Consider the following 22,003-nt stretch of genomic DNA (forward strand, 5'->3'; position numbering starts at 1 on the left):
TAATAGATGAATCAAGGCAGCCGCAGATGTATTGATGAACACATGCTTTGCATTCAGTACATTGTAAACTACAGCTGCAGCTCCGTTTGTCCGTCTTCCTCACTTCGTAAATTTCGTTCCTGTTTCGTGATGAAACCCTCCATATTTCTCCCTCGCAGACAGCACTTTCCTCAGACAACAGTAGTGAGCTTTGGTGCCGTTGTCGGATCGCCGACAATTTGTTGGTAATTTTACCTTTGTGTATGTGAATCAGTCTGTCATAGAGTTTATCTCTCACAAAAGTCATAAACGTATTAATTGCTATATCCAACCTCTTAGGTTTTTTCCCACCCTTGTAAATGTGTTTCAATACACCATGCATTCGTTCAAGATGCATATTTGTGTTCAGTCCTGAATGCAGGCGGTGACAGTAGGCCCAATTGGAAACACATGGTTTGTACTCATTTTCGAAATACAAACCAAAAGCCCTGGTGCTTGGGTCATTTTTTAACATGATTAAAACTTGCCCTATAATTTTAGAAAATGCTACCTCGTCCCAAGAGTCCGCAGCAGTTTGTACACTTCAACCTGTTTCTAGCGACCGTTCACTTTTGAAAGATTTTTCCGCCAGGCGTGATCAACAAGCCACGTACAAAATAGGCGAAATTCAGGAGGTAGCATTACCACAGACCAAGCATTATAATACATTTCTGCCATATCTGACATAAATACTCTCGGTTGCAGAGCTTCTGACAGTGCATTTCTTATAACAGATAAGAACAGTGTCATAACACATGTGTCACTTCTACTAGAAAACATAAAAGCACATAGAAATCCCTGTGAACGATCATCTAGAACGAAAAGAGTTGTAAGTTCAAATCCGTAATTGCTGAGGCCATGAGTACCATCAAAACATACAGAATCGTTGCCATACTGCCGAAGCATTTCCCTCTGTGCTTCATTCATCATAATAAGAATGAAGTCATCAGCTTGCAATTGAGTATGGGTTTCTAGAGGAATGCCCTGTGGTTTGTAAAACATCACGACATCACCAGCAATCTCCGTCTTATTAATCCACGATTCGACAGACGTACAGTCATTTTTGTGTCGAACTGCGGGTGATGTTAAACTGTGCTGCTGTTCTACGTTAGAAAGATCCTTTCTAGTGTGTAGGTGGATACGTTCTAGCCCTGAGCCACCTAAGGAATCTCTAATACCATATAGTATTTTATTGAATGGAACTGGCATTGCAATCTTGGCTGCAATGTCAGTTTTTTCGGCTTGTGATAGTCTTAGATGACCTAACTCTGGTTGATGACCTACGTGAGTTTTACAGTACAAAACTGTTACTTCGCCTGACGAATGAAAGCTTACATTAATTTTTGCGGGACAATGTCCATTAATCTTGTTGCTCCCTAACATTTTACAGTGACGTATATTTTTGCTTTCAGTCTTAAAGACACCATCTCGATGACATCTAAATGACATTTTTGCACACCCTTCTTTCTTATTAAGATATTTTGACCACCATACTACAAACTCACAGACTACTTCTTTTTCGGTTTCACTTTTCCATTTATAGAACTCCTCTTGAGTCGAAAACTTAATAGGTGTATTCACGATAGATATCTCGTGCTCTGAGGTGTAGTGCTGTATAATTTCATGTTTTGTAGCGCGAGTCTCGTTACACAGTGGACACTTGACATTACAATTACTTTCTGGCCTTGGTGTTGAGTGTCTTCCTTTCGGTTTTCGAATCGGTTGTAAAATCGCATAAATTGCAGATAAACTGTGTACTCGAACCTGAATGCTTCAGTTTTATATGCTTCACCAAAGTTTTAGTGTGACTAAAAGTCTTAGCGCAATGACTGCATGCAAAGCGATCCATGTTTTCATTAAATATTTAAAAAAAAGGATATCTCTCCTACAATATAAGTACAAATAGCACGTTAATATTCACACAAGGCAGATATACTGTACAGTACAGTAGCACAAATAGCAGCAGTATTACTCTAATTAAATCTTCACTCACATAACAACACAGGCAAAAACTGAGAAAACTAACTAATAAACAGTACACGTCAACTGTATACGTAGCAGAAAACAGCATCATAACCCACACACGAAATACAAGAGAAAACTCCCAACTACACATGAGAGACAAAACTCAGAAAACTATGTAACAATTATTGGCGCGAATGCAGCTGATAAATGGAACACCCACTTACGCAGCCGAAACTAGCATCGGGCCTTCGAATATTGCCGATTTTGAACGATGCAAGCACCACACTTGTCAGACGAACTTACCCGACCGCAGCCGAAGCTATCACCGTTGATCACCACAAAGAAAGCGCGGGGCCAATACCGAGTGTGACCGAATATATCCGATTTCCAACGATACAAGCACCACACTTGTCAGCGGCTAGACGTAAGTTACCAAACAAGGATTACTTCGAATTCGTTAACTCAGCAGGGTGGAGGCTGTGATTGACTGCTGGCTTCCAGCTCGCCTCCAGGAAATGCGGCCGTCATATTTTATCCCCAAGTACATACAAAACACATGACAAGAACTCTGCTTGATGTACAAGAATGGAGGAAGATTGTGCCATCACTCGTAAATGATGTTACAGTTCAAGTACAGTAGGACACTACAGATACATTGAAGTTTCAAACAGGTTTTTAGTCACAGTATGGTTAATTTTTTCTAGTTCTTCAGTTGTTACCAAAATTTTCTTTCAACGCGATTAGGAAACAAAATTTCCACAATAATGTTTATCCCTGTGGGTGGAGGACGCAGATGAAGAATACACCCAAGGTATCCCCAGCCTGTCTGTCGTAAGAGGCGACTAAATGGGGTCCAGGTGCTCTCAACTTGGGAGTGTGGGTTGGTGACTACGGGGCCCTTAGTTGAGCCCTGGTAGTGGTTCCACATACTTGTGCCAGACTCCTCATTTTCACCTACCCTGTCCGGCATCCCTTACTCACGTCTTGTTCTTTTCCGACCCCGACGGTATTAGAGCATTCGAGGCCTAGGGAGTCGTTTATTTTCACGCCCTTCGTGGCTCTTGCCTTTCTTCGTGCGTTACCTCATTTTTCGTAGTAACGAATACCTTCCGGTTTTTCTTTTTCCTTTTTCTCTCAGTCTACCCCCTGTGGGTGGGGGACTCTCACGAAGAATACACCCACGGTATCCCCAGCAAGTCTTAAGAGGCAACTAAAATTTTCACACAAGGCAAATGCTGGGGCTGTACCTTAATTAAGGCCACGGCTGTTTCCTTCCGATCCCTGGCCTTTCCTCTCCCATCGTCGCCATAAGACCTATCTGTGTCGGTGCGACGTAAAACAAATAGCAATAGTACTTTTCTTTTACATTTTGCTCTACGTCGCACCGGCACAGATAAGGCACTGCGAATTAGATCCACTGATTATTTTAAATTCATAATCATTCTTTCATCATAATTTGTTTAAAATTCTCATTACTGGGATAGGAAAGGGCTAAAAGTGGGAAAGAAGTGGCCGTGGCCTTAATTAAGATACAGACCCAACATTTTCCAGCTTTTCTGAACCTACCTCCGCCAGAACACCTATATATGTCGGAGCGATGTAAAAGAAAACTGATATACCATACTACGTTTATTATTTTCTTTGACGTGATTGGCAATACCGATGTTAGTTATACTGCCTGTTTATCATATTCGAAGTAGAAACTTGTCTTGTACTCGGATGATACATGGCTGTAAGCAAGTGAATGCTAGACAAATAACTAGCACCAGAACAAAGAAACCCATTTACATTTATTGCAAATAAATTATCGAGTGGGACTCGATATTTATAAGAATTACACTCCACGCGATACGGCAATGTTCCATAAATCGATTACTTGCCAATTAAGCCAAATATATTTCATATCCCATGTTTATATGAGGGGGGCACATAAATTGCAGCCTGTAGAAGAATGGATAGAGAGCAAACAACTTGCTCAGAGAGATTATCAAAATAAACCACCAAACCATAATTACTGTACGTCGAATTATGTCGAAGATAAGATTAATAATAATAATAATAATAATAATAATAAATCCTTCTTCTTTCTTAATCCATTTACCCTCCCTCGGACTCAGTGAGGGATGCCACCTCTACTTTCTCAACGGCAGTGCCCTGGGTCGTGAGACTTTGTGTCGGGGATACAACTGGAAAGGAGGACCAGTGCCTCGCCCAGGGCAACCTCACCTGCTATGCTGAACAGGGTCCTAGTGGGGGATGGGAAGATCGGAAAGGGTAGTTAAGGAAGAGGGAAGGAAGCGGCCCTGGGCTTAAGTTAGGTACCATCACGGCATTTTCCTGGAGGAGGAGTGGGAAACCCAGGAAAACGACTTCGATGATGGCTGAGGTGGGAATCGAACCCCCTTCTACTCAGTTAACCTCGCGGGGATGAGCGGATCTCGTTCCAGCTCTCGTATCACTTTTCAAATTTCGTGGCAGAGACGGGAATCGAACCTGGGCTTCCGGGGATGGCAGCTAATCACACTAACCACTATAATAATAATAATAATAATAATAATAATAATAATAATAATAATAATAATAATAATATACATTTATCTTCATTATAGACTGTTATGCCTTTCAACGTTCAGTCTGCAAACCTCTGTGAATTAATTAAGAGCATTCACAATTATATATTAGCAACTAGGTAGCTCTGTGGATTCGTGTCGTACCACATGTCATTAAATCATTAAACATAGAGCTTAACCATCGTCACTTCGGTGTCCCTGTACTGTACGTCTATTACTCTCCTTACCTGAGTTCATTATTGCCCATGTAGTGGCCGATGATCTAGATGTTAGGCCCCTTTAAACAACAAGCATCATCAACCATTATTGCCCTAGGTAACTTATCCTCCTCTATTCGCCTCATATGACCCTAACATCGATGTCAGTTTATGCATAAAGCTTCATATAACAGATTTAGCCTTTATCTCGTAATCTCGAGTACCCTCCCTCCAATGACCCCACCTATTGATACCACGGATCATTCATTCTAGCTTATGAATAATAAGGTATCCTGAGTATACGTAATTTCCACTCATATACAAACTAGTCTGAAAACAGACTAAAGTAAAAATAGCCTCACCTCCTTGTGGGTGGAGAACGCACATGAAGAATTCACACACGGTATCACCTGCCTATCGTTACAGGCGACTAAAAGGGGCCCAAGGTGCTCTCAACTTGGGAGCGTGGGGTGGTGGCCATGGGGCCCTTAGCTGAGTCCTGGCATCGCTTCCACTTACCTGTGCCAGGATTCTCACATCCATCTATCCTGTCCGACTTCCCTTGGTAAACTCTTGTTCTTTTCTGACCCCGACGGTATTAGAGTATTCGAGGCCTAGGGAGTCTTTCGTTTTCACGCCCTTCGTGGCCCTTGCCTTTCTTCGTCCTTCATTTTTCGAAGTGACGGATCCCTTCTTTCTTCTTCATTTCTCTCTCTCTCTCTTTACACCCTGTGGGTGGGGGACGCAGACGAATAATACACCCACGGTACCCCCTGCCTGTCGTGAAAGGCGACTAAAAGGAGCGACCAAGGGATGATTGAATTAGAACCATGAAACTACTTTTGATTCGTATCATCACGTGGGGAACACCATGTGTTGCATGTACTTGCGAGTAGTACCACTATATTAGGTACACAATAGGTTTGTGATTAGTAGCAGCAAAGAGTGGGTTCCCTTGTGGGTTTCCAGTACCCGTGCGTCGTACCCATGTGAGCAACACCGCGGGTCTGGGCGTAGCCTGTGAGTTGTACCACTATATGAGCGACACCGTGGGTCTGCGTTGCCTGTGATTACTACTCACTATGTGAGGAACACCACGGGGCCCGTGGGACCGGCACCCGTGATTAGTACACCTAGGTGAGGAGGTCGACGAAAGTCGTGCCCCAGCCGGCGGAGGCGGCATCGTCGACCAGGGCTGGGAAACCATCTCCCAGCCCGTCTAAACTCGAAAAAAAGAAGGGGAAGAAGAGCGCCCGTCCTGAGCGCTCTCGGACTTCCCCTGCGAAGGAGAAGTCATGCCCCCCATCTGGGGGATATGAGTCTGCGCCAGGAGGCACTCCTGCTCCAAAACCGGCGCGCTCTCCTCGTAGGGGACCCCCTCGCGCCCGAAAAGCGTCGAAGTTCTGGGCGACACCCCTGCCATCTTTCGATGACGGAATGGATGTCGCACTGTCCTCTACATCTACGGATGTAGAACTAGATAGTGTTTAGGCTTACGAGCATTTTTTCGCTCATAACCTAACACTCCTTTTATAGTCCACACTATGGCACTGTTACAGTGGAATTGTAACGGTTATGACAGGCATCTTGCTGAGTTACGTCAGCTTATTAGTGAGTACGCAGCGAGTATAGTCTGTCTTCAGGAGACCAATTTCAGACCTGGCCATCATACGGTCTTGAGGCATTTCAAACTATACTCGACAGAACGATACTATGCTCACCGGGCTTCCGGAGGCGTTGGCATTTTTGTACGTTCTGATAGCTACAGCGAAGAGCTTCCATTACGAACCCCTCTAGAGGCTGTAGCTGTTCGCGTCTCGCTGCCTGTCATAGCAACAGTGTGTAATGTTTATCTTCCACCCGGCCAGCATCTGAACATCAATGATGTCGCTGATCTTATAGATCAGCTTCCACCACCCTTCCTCTTATTGGGCGATTTTAACGCCCATCACCCCATATGGGGCTCTGAGACGCCTTGTCCCCGAGGAAGAGAGTTGGAAACACTTATAACAGATCTGGATTTATGTATTTTGAACACAGGGGAACCAACTTACTTTAGTGTACGTTACGGCACATACTCTCGCATAGACGTAAGTCTATGCAGCCGAACGTTGGTTCCACTGTTTCGGTGGAATGCACACGATGATCTCTGTGACAGTGACCATTTTCCCATTATTCTTACTTTGTTGAAACATAAACCCGTCGAGGCTCCCCCTCGATGGATTCTTAAACATGCTGATTGGCCAAAGTACACATCACTAGCTGTCTTTCACGATGATGTCAGGCGGACCGTCGGCGAGGAAATAACTTACGTCACCCAAGTTATTCTTGCTGCTGCTGAGGAGTCCATTCCGTTTTTCTCGGGGGCTCCTCGCCGAAAACTCGTTCCTTGGTGGAACGATGAAATAGCAGCAGCCATCAAAGAACGCCGTCGCGCTCATAAACGTTACCGTCGACAGCCTACTGTGGCCAACTTGGTAACATTTAAGAAACTCCGCGCTAAGGCGCGAGTTCTTATTCGACAAAGTAAGAAGGCTTCATGGGAGAGATATGTGTCGTCCATGACGTCACATACTCCATCATCTCAAGTGTGGACGAAACTTCGACGAATTTCGGGTATTCAAGGATCATCTGCTGTACCGGGAATTTCCATTGCAGGCAGTGTCGCCACTGATCCCCTCGCGATTGCTAATCATCTCGCTAGTCATTTCGCGGATGTCTCTGGCTCCGGGAATTACAATCCTGATTTCCTGCCTCTGAAGCGTGAGGCAGAACGTCATCACCTTAGTTTTGCCACCCAAGCTTCAGAGGACTACAACGTGCCCTTTACGGAGTGGGAACTCCGCAGCGCCTTAGCGCTTTGCAAGGACACGTCTCCTGGACCGGACAACATCCATAACCAGATGTTGAAACACCTTAGTGATGATAGTTTACTATATCTCCTTCGTGTGTTCAACCGAATCTGGACAGAGGGTGATTTTCCGTCTCAGTGGCGAGAGGGCATAGTCATCCCTGTCCTCAAGCCTGACAAAGATCCTAAGTATGCAGGAAGTTACAGACCGATTTGTCTTACAAATTGCCTGTGTAAGCTATTTGAGAGGATGGTAAATCGCAGACTCGTGTGGTGTCTGGAGAAACAAGGACTTTTGTCCGAGTACCAATGTGGATTTCGAGCCGCTCGATCCACTACAGACCACTTGGTACGCCTGGAGAGCTCTATCCAGGATGCGTTTCTCCGCAAACAGCACTTGGTAGCTGTCTTCTTTGACTTGGAGAAGGCCTACGACACCACCTGGCGATATGGCATCCTTTCAGTCCTGCATCAATGGAGATTCCGAGGTAACTTGCCGGTATTTATTGCGAATTTTTTGTCCCTCCGTCTATTCCGTGTCCGAGTAGGGAGGACATATTCGCAATACCACGTTCAAGAAAACGGAGTCCCACAGGGATCGGTTCTTAGTGTCACTCTGTTCGCGATTGCCATAAACGGTATTGTCGCTGCTGCTGGTCCAGCCGTAATACCGTCCCTATATGTGGATGATTTTGCTCTGCACTATAGCTCGTGCAGTATGGCAGTCGCAGAGCGACAGTTACAGCAAGCTATTAGGAGGGTGGAGAAGTGGACCTTAGAACATGGCTTTCGGTTTTCTGCCGCAAAGACCTCCGTTGTCCACTTTTGTCGTCAACGTACTCTTCACCCTCATCCTGAGCTTTATCTAGGAAATGTCGTTCTTCCAGTTGTTGACACCTACCGATTTCTTGGGCTCCTTTTTGACAGTAAATTATCGTGGGAGCCACACGTGCGGGAGCTAAAAGTGCAATGCACCAAGAGGCTTAACCTCTTGAAGTTTCTTAGCAGCACTAATTGGGGGGCTGACCGCGCGGTGCTCCTGCGATTCTATCGGGCACACATTTTATCCCGGTTAGACTACGGCAGTGCAGCATATGGCTCCGCAAGACCAAGCGTTCTTGCGAAGCTGAACAGTATCCACCACAGCGGGGTTAGGTTGGCGACGGGAGCTTTTCGTACTAGCCCCATCGCTAGCCTGCTCGCTGAGTCTGGTGTGCTGCCTCTACACCTGAGGCGCCAGCAACTACTACTTACATATGCTGCAAATTTGCGACAGATGCCACTTCATCCGAGCTATCCCTGCGTGTTCAACAATGGCAACCGCTTGTTGTACGTTGCTCATCCACGTGCGACGCGGCCGGTTGGGATACGCTTGGATAGCAGTTATGAATTGTTTGACGTACCTTCGATTCCTTGCCTTGTCAGACAACCAAGTGGGGTACCTCCGTGGGTTGTGCGACGACCTGAAATCATCCTGGACTTGCACACTGGCCCGAAAGGAGACACGGACCCTTCGATTTATCGGAGGATCTACCTGTCCGTTCTTGGCCGCTATCCAGGTTCAGTCGTCGTTTACACGGATGGTTCACGGACAGATACGAAGGTGGGCTGTGCGTTCGTTGTCGACAATGATCGGTTTCTTTTTGCTCTCCCGGATACCTGTAGTGTGTACACGGCAGAGCTCTATGCTATCTGTGAGGCTCTGCGGTACGCATTAGACAATGAGCGCCGACACTTTCTTGTGTGTACTGACTCCTTGAGTTCGCTTCAGTCTATTGATACCTGTTTCCCTCGACACCCTCTGGTGCAGCGGATCCAAGACCTGCTGGCCGGGTGTTCGGATGCCGGCACCAGAATTACGTTTGTGTGGCTCCCCAGCCACATGGGCATAGAGGGAAACGAGTTAGCAGATCAGGCTGCCAAGGAGGCAGTTACACTGCCCCCGTTGCCTTTCAAGGTTCCAGCAAGTGATATTCGCTCTCAGCTGAGACATCTGGTTATGTCTCATTGGGAGATGGAGTGGCAGGCCATCCCACTTCCCAATAAGCTGAGAGCGATAAAAGGAACAACGAAGGTATGGAGGACTTCCCTGCGGGCTTCGCGGAGGGAAGCCGTGGTATTATGTCGCCTTCGGATCGGCCACGGTATCTTGACGCACTCCCATCTACTGAAAGGAGAACCCCCTCCGGTGTGTACCTGCGGCGACCATCTTACCGTGGTACACATCCTTACGGAGTGCGTGGACCTGGTCGATCTGCGCCGTAGTATTAACCTTCCGAGTACTATCTCCCTTATCTTGCGCGATGACGAGCAGTCAGCAGACCTCGTCATCCGCTTTATGAGGGATAGCGGTCTGTTTTATCGTGTGTGATGTTGTCCTTTGTCCTAGTGTTGTTTATGTCAGTTGCGCTTTTATTTCATTGACTTCATTTTATTTTGTGTTGCGCATTTTAATGTGTTATTTGAACGTCTAACGTAAATTATGTGTTAATACCTGTATTACTGGGCAATGCCTTATTCCTTCAATTTCCTGTCCTTTCTCTTATTTTAATAGAACATAAGGCATTGCGTATTAGATCCACTGACTGTTTTAATCTCACCCTCATTTTTCTTCATCACCATTCTTTTTTAACTCTAGTCAGTGGATACTTTTTAAAATTTTAACTTCATGTCTCATGTCATTCATTTCGTTCCATTAGGGGCCGATGACCTTCGATGTTAGGCCCCTTAAAACAACAAGCATCATCATCATCATCATCAGTACACCTAGGTGAGGAACCTCATCGGTTTGCGTTGGCTATGAGTGGCGCCATTGTGTGAGAAACACCATAGGTCTGCTTTACCTGTACGAAGTACAACACTTGTGAGTAGTACCATCTTGTGTGAAACACTGTGAGTCTTCGCTAGTTTTGATTAGTATCCCAACATGACAAATAGCATGGTTCTACTTTACTCGCGACATGTACTAATCTGTGGGGTCTTAGACATGGGTTTTGGACCCCTTTAGACATCAAGCATCCTTGATTCAGGATTGTGCTTTATAAGTGGTCCCTTGGTCAGTAATACTATTATTTATTATCCTTTCTTGCGTCGTATCCACTGTTTTTTATTGGTTTATTGTTTTTGTTTTTTTGGGTTCGTATCCATCCATTCATCCTTCATGACATTTTCTTATTTTGGTCAGGGGATTATTTTGAACATTTCCTTGTCATTTCATTTCGTACCATTAGGGGTCGATAACCTCGATGTTAGGCCCCTTTAAACAGCAAGCATAATAATAATAATAATATGAATTGGTTGTTTCACCGTTTGTCATGTCTAAAGCGAGTTAGTATTTATGTGTACTCACGCCTTCACATTAGTAAATACTCGTCAAAACTTTCCTTCGTTTCTCTAGTTAAAGTTCGTAAAATCTAAGTATTAAAGACGGTTATTTCAAATTTAGAAATACATACATTGGAAATTTCAAGAACCAGTCTATTAGTTTACCCTTATTATGAAAATTTCCACTCATGAATCATTAACAGGCCAAAATATGTCATAGGTCAATTGTATTTCTTCACAGAGAAAATTTTCCCAGAAAAAATTAGAACTATAGATTATAGATATAATGTCTGTTGTGGGTATTAACAGGATTTGTATCTGCATGGGAGGTGTCTTATGTTTTGATGATTTTACTTATTTAATCCATTTACCCTCCAGGGTTGGTTTTTCCCTCGGACATAGCGAGTGATCACACCTCTACCACCTGATGGATAGTGTCCTGGAGCCTGAGATATTTGGCCGGGGGGGGGGGGGGAGTGCCAGTACCTCGCCAATGCAACCTCACCTGCTATGCTGAACAAGGGCCTTGTGAGGGATCCTGTGATTGGAATGGGTAGGCAAGGAAGAGGAAGGAAACTGCCGTGGCCTTAAGTTAAAAATCATCCCGGCATTTGCCTGGAGAATTTGAAAACAACGGAAAACCACTTCGAGGATGGGTGAGGCTGGAATCGAACACCATCTACTCAGTTGACCTCCCGAGGCTGAGTATATCCCATTCGATGCCTCGTACACCACCTGTGGGTGGGGGCCGCAGATGAATACACCCACGGTACCCCCTGCCTGTCGTAAGAGTCGACTAAAAGAGGCGACCAAGGGATGATCAAATTAGAACCCTGAAACTACTCGTGATTAGTATCACCACGCGGGGAACACAATGGGTCGCTTTTCCTTGTGCGTAGTACCAGTATGTTAGGTGCCAAATAGGTTTGTGATTAGTAGCAAACGAGAGCGCGACGGCTTTTGCAGTACCGGTGATTAGTAACAGTATATGAGCGACACCATGGGATGATGGAACCCGTGGTTCTAGCTTGCCTATGATTAGTACCCACAATATGAGGAACACCACGGAATAGTACGAGTCCCTGTGGTTAGTACCCTTAGGTGATAAACGCCATAGGTTTGCGTTGCCTGTCAATGGCGCCGCAATGTGCGAAACACAGTACGTCTGTAATACATGTGCGAATTTTATTACCTGTTAGTACTACCATACCGCGAGTCTACGCTACTCTCGGTTAGTGCCGCAACATGACAAATACAATGGTTCTACATTTCTAGCGATAAATACCATTATGAGGGGCCGATGACCTGGATTTTGGACCCGTTTCAACAGGAACCATAATCGATTCAGCATCGTGCTATAGAAGCAGTCCCTTGGTCCGTACTACTATTGTTTTGTGCGAGCTTCTGTACATGTGAGGCACTGTGGGTCGGATCCACTGATCGTTTTAAATTCATATCTATCCATCCGTTCATTCTTCGTCCTCATGCTTTGAATTCTGGTCAGTGGAGGATTTGGGGGTTTTAATTTGTCATCTCATTTCGTACCATTAGGGACCGATGACCTCGAAGTTAGGCCCCTTTAAACAACAAACATCAATCATCAATCGATTCCTCGTACAATTTTTCAAATTTCGTATCAGAGCCGGGAATTGAACCCGGACCTCCGGCGGTGGCAGATAATCACATTAACCACTACACCACAGATGCGGGCTATTAGGTTTTGATAAAAAATGAAATTAAGTCAGATAAAATATTAAATGGAAGGAACATCCAATGTCATACGGTCACTTATTATTTTTATTTTTTTGCTAGTGGCTTTACGTCGCATCGACTTAGATAGGTCTTATGGTGACGATGGGATAGGAAAGGCCTAAGAGTTGGAAGGAAGCGCCCGTGGCCTTAATTAAGGTACAGTCTGGTGTGAAAATGGGAAACCGCGGAAAACCATCTTCAGGGCTGCCGACAGTGGGATTCGAACGCACTATCAGCCGGATGCAAGTTCACAGCCGCGTGCCCCTAACTGCATGGCCAACTCACCCAGTGCTCACTTATTTTAAGAGTGGCTATACTTCACTGATGCACTGAGATAACTGATGCCAGGATATAGCAGACGAAAAAGCCCTCAACTTTTGTTCCGCAAAATTATCGTGTTTTAAAATGATGAGCACGTATTATAGTAATTTGCAAATTAGATGTCAGCCGTACGTCTGACCTGCGAGTAACGGAAGAGTTTCCCGAAGTTAAGTTGAGAAATACTTAAGACATTCTCGATTAAGATGTCTGTTCCGGCAGATTATCGTGCGAAATGAGTGATTTCACATCCTAACAGAGGATACGGACAGCTCCGCGGTGTGAAGATATCTCCCGAGCGAATTAGTCGTGCGGTTAGCTTCGCACAGCTGTGAGCTTGAATTCGAGAGATCGTGGGTTCGAAATCTCCTCTCAGCAACGCTGAAGATGGCTTGCTTGCCGTGGTTTCACTTTATTCATACCAGGCAAACGTAGGGGCAGTACCTTAATTAAGGCCACGGCCAATCTTAGCCCATTCCTATCCTATCATTGCAATAAGACCTATCGGTGTCGGTACGACGTAAAACAAATTGTAAATTTATTTTCCAAATTATATACGAGCCCTACGTATGACTGATTCGTTTCGTCTTAAATTGAAGAAAAATAAATTTGGCTATGGTCCTGGTTTGTTTATGCGATCAGGCCACTGATTTTTAAAATGCATTTTTCGATATTTTTTTAATCCAAGGGTTAATCTGGACGACCAATAAAAGTTCTCTCCTCTTTTGGAGGCCCGAGGGAGTACCTCCACACTAGAAAAGGCATGGTAGAACCATCACCGAGCGAAAAAGATATTACAACCTTATGTTATGAAAACAACAATCGAGGAATGTGATGGGAGACTACATTTGGGGACTAATTCGTGAAAGTCCACTGAGATACAAACGAAAGTTGAAGCCACATAAATCTGTTTACTTTCAAAGACATAGACGCATTTATAATATCCCAATTGGTTTTCTCGTAATTGTTTATTCTGCTTCTGCAATCCTACCTTATTTCTATATATTTCCATTTACTTTAAATGTATACTGTATATGCCGAAATTTCTAAAAGCTGTCCATATCAGTTGCTTTAAACACTTGCACAATAAGAGTTCTAAACATAAACTAGAATTGTGCATTGTAATGAGAGAGATTATTCCGGTCCATTATATGAAACTGCTAATAACCCCCTGTGGGTGGGAGCCGCAGACGAAAATAAACACACAGTCGTAAGAGGTGACTAAAAGGGGCCCCAGGGGCTCTCGACTTGGGAACGTGGGTTGATGACCACGGGGCACGTAGCTGAATCATGGCATTGCTTCCACAAACTTGGGCCAGGCTCCTCACTTTCGTCTATCCTGTCCGACCTCCCTTGGACAACCCTTGTTCTTTTCCGACACCGACGGTATTAAGTTCCGAAGCCTAGGGGGACTTTCATGCCCTTTGTGGCCCTTGTATTTCTTTGGCCGATACCTTCATTTCTCGAAGTGTCGGATCCCTTCTCTTTTTTCTCTCTCATTAATGTAATATACCGGGTGAGTCAGCCGCGCCTGACGTTTTATGCTGTTAGTCATCCCACTGAAGGACACTGGTGTCGTTCTGGTCTATTCTCCTTTGCCGTATACCAAGCAAAAATCGCCTTTAATCATTCACTGCACCATTACCGTTGCAAAAACATGTACCGTATGCGACAGGCATTTACACAATGCATCAGTCATACGGTTACGTAAAAAGTACTTGGCAATTATGAGCTTTCAGTAGGGTATGAAATCAACGCTAAAACTATGGCATACTGATAGAAAACGTGTGTGCATTTGTGAAGCGGAAGTAGCAGTCCCTCTAGTAGGCTTTCTGGAAACCTACTCGCTGGAGTCGCCGTGGTGTCATAAATTAAGTGCAGTGCTGTCTATTTAGCTGCGTTTGGTAGGTGGGTTCGAAACCCACTTGAGCCTGTAAATTTTATTCGAATTTAGTACTTTCAGAATCATCCACAGAGCCAGTGTACCCGAATGCACTCACGTCGTGGGTTATTTATTTATTTATTTATTTATTTATTTATTTATTTATTTATTTATTTATTTATTTATTTATTTATTTATTTATTTATTTATTTATTTATTTATTTATTTATTTATTTATTTATTTATTTATTTTGGCACTGTTATAAGCCATTAGGGCTGCTTATGTGAATGTTGTATAAGCAGGGCTGGACGAGGATGGAATGGTTGGGGGTTTAAATCCGCTTGTCTGAGCAACGACCTGTTACCGCAGTAAATGTTCGAATAGATGGCCTTCTTCAGTAATGCACGTTTCAGCACGCCGTTGCATGCTATTCGGGCCCTTTGTAGCATTGTAGTTGTTACGGATTCACAGGCTTCCGTAATAAGGTTTCGAAGGCTTTCATGATTTTTCCCCACGAACCTACTACGCTGGCGTAGCAGGGGGAGAGGTGATACTCCCACGTAGCGCGTCCCAGGTGGCGTATAGGGGGTCCTAACCGGCTTGCTGGCGGACTTGAGGGAAATAAAATACCTCTCGCGGACCAAACACACTACCCCCTGCGGGTGGGAGACGAACATGTAGAATACACCCGCGGTATCCCCTGCCTGTCGTAAGAGGCGACTACAAGGCGCCCAAGGGGCTCTCAACTTGGAAGCGTGGGGTGGCGACCACGGGGCCCTTAGCTGAGCCCTGGCATTGCTTCCACGTATTTGTGCCAGGATCATCACATTCATCTATCCTGTCTGACCTTCCTTGGTCAACTCTTGTTCTTTTCCGACTCCGACGGTATTAGAGCATCCGAGGCCTAGGGAGTCTTTCATTTTCACGGTTTTCGTAGCCCTTGCCTTCCTTCGTCCGTTACTTCATTTTTCGAAGTGACAGATCCCTTCGTTTTTCATGTTTCTCTCTGTCTACCCCCTGTGGGTGAGGGGTGCAGACGAATAATACACCCACGGTATCCCCTGCCTGTCGTGAGAGGCGACTAAAAGGGACGACCAAGGGATGGTGGTATTAGAACCATGAAGCTACTTTTGATTAGTACCATCACGCGGGGAACAGTATGGGTCGCCTTTACTTGTGAGTAGTACCACTATATTCGGTACACAATAGGTTCGTGATTAGTAGCAGCAGAGAGGGGTTCACTGTGGGTTTCCAGTACCCCCTGATTAGTACCATTGTGAGAAACACCACGGGTCTGGGCGTTGCCTGTGATTGGTACCACTGTATAACGCGACACCGTGGGTATGCGTTGCCTGTGATTAGCCTACCCACTATGTGAGGAACACCACGGGAATACCGGCACCCATGACTAGTATACGTAGGTGAGAAATCTCATCAGTTTGCGTTGGCCATGAGTGGCGCCATTGTGTGAGAAACACCATAGGTCTGCGTTACCTGTACGACGTAAAATACTTGTCAGCAGTACCATCATGTGTGGAACACCGTGAGTCTTCGCTACTTTTGATTAGTACCCCAACATGAGAAACACCATGGTTCTACTTTATTAGTGGCATGTACCATTATGAGGGGCCGTTGACCAGGATTTTGGACCCCTTTAGAAAACAAGCGGCTCATCATCATCAGGATTGTACTTTCGAATGATCCCTTGGTCGGTAACGCTGTTTCTTTCTGGTAGTTTTTGGATAGGATCCACTGATTGTTTTGGGTCCATGTCCATCCATTCATTCCATGTCATCTTTTTTTTTGGTCAGTGGATGATTTAAAACTTTTGTTCTGTCAGTTCATTTCGTACCATCAGAGTCCGATGACGTAGACGTTAGGCCTCTTAGAACGACAAGCATCATCATCAGGATTTACCGGCTGCTGAGCGTACACTATAGGAAGAAGTCCAGTGGCGTCAAATCGGGCGATCTAGCAGGTCAGGTGACAGGTCCTCCCCTTCCTATCCATCGACCGGGATGTGTAACATCCTGGTAGATGCAAACATCTGCTGACATGTGATACTACATGGTTACACGCTCACCCAGGGGAACAACCTCTTGCAGTAATGGTAGTTGGTCTTGAAGAAACTGTAGGTACCGGGCTCCTGTTAAATTAACCTCAAAGAAATATAGTCCAATTAGGTGATCACCCAGTATACTACACCAGACATTTACTCCCCTTCGTGCCTGAAATTCTGCCTGCCTTACCCAGTGGGGATTTTTAACACTCCAGTAGTGCATATTATGACGATTCACAGAACCATTATTATGAAATCGTGCCTCGTCCAAAAATAAATTATGAGATACAAACACTGGATCATTTGCCACTTGCGTCAGTATCCACGCACAGAAATCAATACGAGTTTCGAAATCTCATCCGGAGAGTTCTCGACGTAGTTGCAGGTGATATAGACGAAAAATCTGGAATGCAATATCCTTACAACAGACGACTGGCTGATGTTGGCCTGTTGTGCTACTGCCCGGTTACTCACGTGAGGATTCTCCCGGAAAGTGTCCAAAACTATCTCAGCTGTTTCACCGGACGTAACTGGTGCCTCTCTCACAGGACCTATTCGGGAAAGCGACGAAGTTATACGCAAACGTCGCTCCACCCTCCTAAACGTATTTGCGTTTCGTTGTTGTCTGTATGTTCCGTTTTGCTTCACCGTAGATGAGGCGCATGTCAACATACTCATCTGAACCCCCTGAGGGTCGCGGACGCAGACGAAGAATACACCCGCGGTATCCCCTGCCTGTCGTGAGAGGCGACGAAAAGGAGCGACCAAGGGATGATTGTAATAGAACTATGAAATTACTTTTGATTACTACCATGTCGCGGGGAACACCAATGGTCGCCTTTACTTGCGGGTAGTACCACCATACTAGGTTCACCAGAGGTTTGTGGTTAGTAATAGCAGAGAGTGGTTCCCCTGTGGATTTCCAGTACCCGTGATTAGTATCACTGTGAGAAACACCACGGGTCTGGGCGTTGCTTGTGATTAGTACCACTATATGAGCGGCACCGTGGGTCTACGTTGCCTGTGATTAGTACCCACTATATGAGGAACACCACGGGAATACCGCCGTCCGTGATTAGTACACGTAGGTGAGGAACACTATCGGTTTGCGTTACCTGTGCAACGTACAATACTTGTGAGTTGTACCATCATGTATGGAATACTGTGAGTCTACGCTACTTTTGATTAGTACCCCAACATGACAAATACCATGGTTCTACTTTACTAGCGATAAGTACTATTATGAGGGGTCGTTGACCTAGATTTTGGACCCCTTTACCCATCAAGCCTCCTCGATTCAGGATTGTGAATTAGAAGTGGTCCGTTGGTCAGCAACACTATTTTTATGCTAGTTTTTGGGTCGGATCCACTGATTGTTTTAAACTCATATCCCTCCATTCATTCTTCGTGACATTGTTTATTTTAGTCAGTGTATTATTTTGGACTTTTAAATTATATTTCGTCTCATTTCGTACAATTAGGGGCCGATGACCTAGATGTTAGGCCCCTTTAAACAACAAGCATCATCATCATCATCATAATCAGTTATTGGGGTTGATATTGTTTATGTCACATTAACTACAATTGCTCTAAAATTATGACATCTTGTGTAGGTACAACCATGACCATTCATGATGATGACGGTGCTTGTTGTTTAAAGGGACCTTAACATCTAGGTCATCGGTCCCAAATGGTACGAAATGAGACGAAATGTAATGACAATTCAAAAGTTCAAAATCATGCACTGACCAGAATAAAAAACGCGATGATGAAGATTGAATTGATGGATATAAATTTAAAACAATCAGTGGATCCGAACCTGAAACTATCATAAACGCATTCCTGACCAAGGAACTGCTTCTAAAGCACACACCTGAATCAAGGATGCTTCCTGTCTAAGGGGTCGAAAGTCGAAGTCAACGGCCCCTCATAATGGTACTTATCACTAGTAAAGTAGAGCCATGCTATTTGTCATATTGCGGTACTAACCAGAAGTAGCGTAGACTCACGGTGTTCCACACGTTATGGTATTACTCACAAGTATTGTACTTCGCACAGGTTACTCAGACCTATGGTGTTTTTCACATAATTGTGCTACTCTTAGGCCACGCAAACCCATGGTGTTCTTCACCTAGGTGTACTATTCACGGGCGCCGGTATTCCCCTGTTGTTCCTCATATAGTGGGTACTAAACACAGGCAACGCCCAGACCCGTGGTGTTTCTCACCGTGTCGTCCCAAAACTCACGAGTTTCAAAACTCACGAGTCTCAAAACTCACGAATTCCAGGAAAAGGATTTATAAGAGCAAGTTTCTCTACCTTGGTCAGTCTCAAAACTCACGAATTCCTGGAAGAGGATTAGTAAGAACAGGTTTCTCTACCTGGGCCAGTCTCAAAACTCACGAGCAGGGCCAGTTCTTCTTTGAATGGATAAATGTCCACCCTATTAGTGATGGGATAATGGAATACTTTTAATAATCCAATAACTTCTATCATATTATTTAAATAATCGAATGAATAATCAAATCAAATAATGGAATGAGTTTCAAATATTCAGTTATATGCGCCATGAATAAATTTTTCTCTTTAAGTGTGTCGGGTAGATAATCGACTGAAATAAGCGAATAGATGAACTCTTACGAAAAATAGAAACACGCCTTTTTTCCAAATGAATCTCCAAATGTTGAAACTAAATGAGTGAATTAACTGTCTTGATGTATATCTCTAAATAAAATTCCTTATTGAAGTAAATGCCGCCTTGGCCGCATAATGGATCTCAGACCCAGCACTACCAACTGACAGTTTCTTTTTACTGACAGCGGGCAATATACCTACTTTAATTTGATGTCGTCCGGCTTTATTCATGAATAGTTAGCATGCTGGCCTTTGGTCCAGGGGGTCCCTGGTTCGGTTTCTGGTTGGGTAGAAGATTTTAACTTTCATTAGTTAATTCCTATGGCTCGGGGCTGGGTATTCGTGCCGTCTTCAGCATTAGACTTCACCTTAGGTAAGGCCTCATCCTCACAGACGTTCAAATCGCCTGTACGGCGTCAACTCTAACGACCTGCAGCAGACCTCCCCGGAGGCCACACGCCATTATTATAAATTTATGTGAAAGGGAAAAAATATATTATATTAGCTTTAAGACAACAGCAAAATATCTTTTTAAAAAAATAATAATTATACACCTCTGCCTCTTTCATTCACCACACATTATTTTACCCCTGTGGGTTGGGGAGGCAGACTAACATCCACAGTGCCCCCTGTTTGTCGTAAAAGGCGACTAAAAAGGGGCCCCAGGAGCTCTTAAATTATTTAAGAGAAGACTAGATAAACAACTGATAGGCAATCTGCTACCTGGGTGACTGCTCTAAATGCATATCAGTAGTGATTGGTTGATTGATTGACTGATTGAGCAAGAGAACGTGGGTTGGCGACCTCGGGGCCCTTTGCTGAATCCGGGCATTGCTTCCACCCACTTGTGGCAGTCTACTTGCTTTCATCTATCCTTAGTCAACTCTTGTTCTTTTCCGAACCCCGATGGTATTAGGTTTCCCGTTAAAACAGTAATAACCACCACCAAGTCCGGCTCCATGGCTAAATGGTTACCATGCTGGCCTTTGGCCACAGAGGTCCCGGGTTCGATTCCCGGAATGGTCAAGAATTTTAACCATCATTGGTTAATTCCGCTGGCACGGGGACTTGGTGTATGTGTTGTATTCATCATTAGTTCATCCTCATTACGACGCGCAGGTCGCCTGCGGGCGTTGAATCAAAAGACCTACTCCTGGCGAGCCGAACACTCCCGGCACTAAAAGCTATACACCATTTCATTTCACAGTACCACCACCAACATTCATTGTTTTCAACCCGTACTGATTTGTATTGACCATTTACACTTTTTCTTGGCGTGGGAAAGAACCAAAATCACTAAATATCAACATCATCATCGATCTGGAGTCTCTTTGAAGTCATTTAGCGAAATCATTTCAAAGATAGCGACCAACGACTTCGCCATATTTTATAGAAAATTCTGACGCATTTTAATTTACGACTTGAGAAATTTGGTGAGCCAAGTAGCCAATACTATAGCATTGCACTTCGCGTAACCGCGTGGGCGCGTGATGCAATATATTAATCTTTGCATTTTATGTAATGGCATCTGAGTTCACGACTCATTCATACGTGAGCAGCATGAGTTCGCTTTATTCTCGGAAAGCTTATCAGAGACCGTTCGTCCTACCCGTGCACTTCCTGTAAGGGGATGGAGATAGGTGATTTTAATTTCCCTGTGATGAGATTCATGAGTTGATGACGTTAGGATTACTTTTCGTGCAATTATTTCGAAAGCGTTCACTATCTATTTGCCCCAGTCATTCTAATGGAATTTCAAATGAATAATCGAAAAAAATAATCGAATCGAAGAAATACTGTAATTGAATAAACGAAAAATTAAGCAAATGGATTAATAGAATAAAATTAATTAATCGAATAAGCGAATAATTTGTATTCGATTTTTCAGTCACTACAGCCTACCCACATAACGACTGTAGATATTTGAAAATTTAATCGGAATTGTGTGACAAGGTCCATTGTTAGCGCCAGTCGGAACTGCGTGCCCTCTTGTAATTGGCACCTCTCTCATCAAGAGGTGGGCCTGTCGTGTAGCCTCATACAAAGTATACGCGACAGGGGGTTGAGAAACCCACGGACGCCATGGACCCGCGCGGATAACCGCACTCGGCCTTTCAAATGAAGGCCTAGTTCCATAAGCCGCTGTAAAGCATTGTCTTTTTCAATGCATTTTATTTTTATGTATTTTTATATATTTTTTTACTATTTATATATTTCTGTCAAGTGGTTTAGTATGCTTAATTTGGTTCAATTGGTATTTTCTCACTATTTCAATTACTTTTATCTACATATTTACATGATTAATTTAACAAGAAAAGATTTACTTTCTGTCTAACCCATCTTAAGGATGAAGGAATTGACTCTCAGAAATGCACCTACATCTCTTGTCTCCTCATATTTTTTTTGTGTTTCGTTCGATCCTCTTATCAAGT

Source organism: Anabrus simplex, chromosome 4 (assembly GCF_040414725.1).
Source record: "Anabrus simplex isolate iqAnaSimp1 chromosome 4, ASM4041472v1, whole genome shotgun sequence".
In the NCBI taxonomy this organism is placed as follows: domain Eukaryota; kingdom Metazoa; phylum Arthropoda; class Insecta; order Orthoptera; family Tettigoniidae; genus Anabrus; species Anabrus simplex.